General features: G+C 42.0%; 1 pseudogene; it reads left to right on the plus strand.

Moving 5' to 3' along the window:
* The first annotated feature begins 361 nt into the window (after positions 1-361).
* LOC130022508 (olfactory receptor 7A5-like) lies at positions 362-1,308 on the plus strand (annotated as a pseudogene).
* The last annotated feature ends 1,303 nt before the right edge of the window (positions 1,309-2,611 follow it).

The raw sequence follows: 2,611 nt of genomic DNA on the forward strand, positions 1-2,611 counted from the left end.
TGAAACTTTCTGTTACTATTTTTGGCATATCGAATACACCACAGGGAGCTTGCCAGGCTCTGCCATGCAGGCGGGATACTCTCGGTGGCTTGCCAGGCTCTCCAAAAGGGATGAAGAAATCGAACCTGGGTCAGCCATGTGCAAGGCAAACGCCCTACCCGCTGTGCTATAGCTCCAACCCACATCTTTTTTCAGTATAAAGAGAAATCAAAACATTCAGAAGTTTTGAAATATTCAGGTTATAGATAAATGTCTATAGGCTACATAATATATCGGAATTTATTAAATGTGTTTGAAATAAGGCCATGCCATTGATGTAACCTTATTGTAAAATGTTTGCACCTAAATCTGCATCAGCTCCATGGAAACTGGAAACCAAACACATCCATTAGCATTTATCCTCCTGGGACTGTCACAGAAAGCAGAAATACAACCTCTCATCTTCTGGGTATTTCTGTCCATATACCTGATCACCTTCTTTGGAAATCTTCTCATCATTCTGGCCATAATCTCTGACCCCCACCTTCACACATCCATGTACTTCTTCCTCTCTAACCTGTCCTTGCGGACATCTGCTTCACCTCCACCACCATCCCCAAGATGCTGTTCAACATCCAGATGCAGAGCAAAGCCATCTCCTACGGAGAATGCCTCACTCAGATGTACTTTTTCATGATTTGGCAGGACTGGATAGCTTCCTCCTGACCGTCATAGCCTATGATCGCTTTGTGGCCACCTGCCACCCATTGCACTACAAGGTCATCATGAACCCCAAGTTGTGCGGACTGCTGCTTCTAGCATCCTGGATCCTGAGTATTTCTGAGTCTCTATTGCATTGCCTCATGGCTTTGCGACTCTCTTTTTGTACAAACATGGAAATCCCTCACTTTTTCTGTTGTCTCAATCAGGTGCTCCGACTTGCCTGCTCAGACACCTTCCTCATCATGTGGTCATCTATATTGCCACGGGACTTACTGGGATCATTTTCTCTTACTCTAAGATTGTCTCCTCCATTCTGAAAATTTCCTCAGCGAGTGGCAAGTATAAAGCCTTTTCCACATGTGGCTCTCACCTCTCGGTTGGTTGTCTTGTTCTATGGGATGGCATTTGGCTTGTTCAGCCACTGTTGAAAACTCCAGGGATAGTGCCATTGCCTCTGTGATGTACACGGTGGTCACCCCCATGCTGAACCCCTTCATCTACAGTCTTAGAAACAAGGATATCAAGCAGGCCATCATTAAACTCTTTCTCTTCCAGGAGAAACATTCCCTCTGCCAGGCCCCTTATCTTGATGTGGTCTGCTTATGAGCAGCAGTGTTCAGAGCTCATGAAGAGATAGCCCAGGGTGGAATTTTTTTTCTTTATTACCTTTTGCTTTCTGGGTCACATCCAGCAATGCTCAGGGGTTACTCCTGGCTCTGCAGTCAGGAATTATTCCTGGTGGTGCTTGGGGGACCATATGGGATGCTGGGAATCAAACCCAGGTCGGCTGCATGCAAGACCCTACCCTCTGTACTATAGCTCCAGCCCATCCCAGCGGTGTTTTTTGTCAGATCAGAAAGAGCTGGTCTGTGGTTTACCTTAGATGCAGAGCTCAATGTCTTCATTTTTCATACAATGTCAACAAAATTTCATTGGAATTTCCTTCATAATTATTGTGTTTGTTCACTGAGGTCAGTGTAAAAAATCTCATTGAATGCATACAGGAAATGGGTACTTTTAAAAGCTACCAACTCGTGGATTATGGGGGTGAGGGCATTTTGTCAAATCAAACATTCTAGGAGAACCAAGCTTTATTCTATTCTTTTTCAGAAATTTTCATATCCTGAGACAGATTCACCATCTGATGAAGTTCGTCAAAGTTTACATTTATTCCCCAATAGCCAATTATCTTTGGAATAATCTAAGACACAATGAAGAGTAATAAAAAGTTACTCTATGGTTCTGGCAATATCTCTGGCAATATTAATTACCAAGGCCCCTGTGAAATGTGAAATCTTGCTTCTTTTAAGATTCTTTTAATACACAGAACATTTTCAGGGAACTTTCTTCAGCACCCCCTACTAGAATTAACTCACTCACAGATCCCAAGCGTTCTATATTGTACTAGAAAACTTTGGATACTGAATTTCTCTGGGGGAAAGTTAGTGCTGCATATAAGCATCATTCAACTGAGAAAAAGGACTTTAAGTTCCCCCCCCTCACTTTGTTCTGTCTGGTCCATGTAATCCAGCGTTTCTGATGATGTGCTTCATTGGATTTTACTCTAAAATTTATTTTTTTATTCCAAGGAAAGGTCCTGTTAGACTATGCAATCACACGTATTTTTTCCAGTGTTTAATTTAGAAACTTAAATTATTCTGCTACTATTTAGATACCTAGTCTTCTCTTTCTTATTCATACCTTGTATTTCTGTGGCACTCAGCGTATGACCCTGGAAGCAATAGAAGAGGAAGACCCAAGTCTTGATGAAAACTGTATCCATCCTTTTGAAGGCAAATACATAACTTACATCAAGTCACCACATTTCTTTAGCCTTGGTAATAAGTGCATCATGAGGTAGCTCATAAAGTGCTTGAATAGTCATTTAGATTTTTCCAGAGCCTCCCAA

Source organism: Sorex fumeus, unplaced genomic scaffold (assembly GCF_029834395.1).
Source record: "Sorex fumeus unplaced genomic scaffold, SorFum_2.1 ptg000019l, whole genome shotgun sequence".
Classification (NCBI taxonomy): Eukaryota; Metazoa; Chordata; class Mammalia; order Eulipotyphla; family Soricidae; genus Sorex; species Sorex fumeus.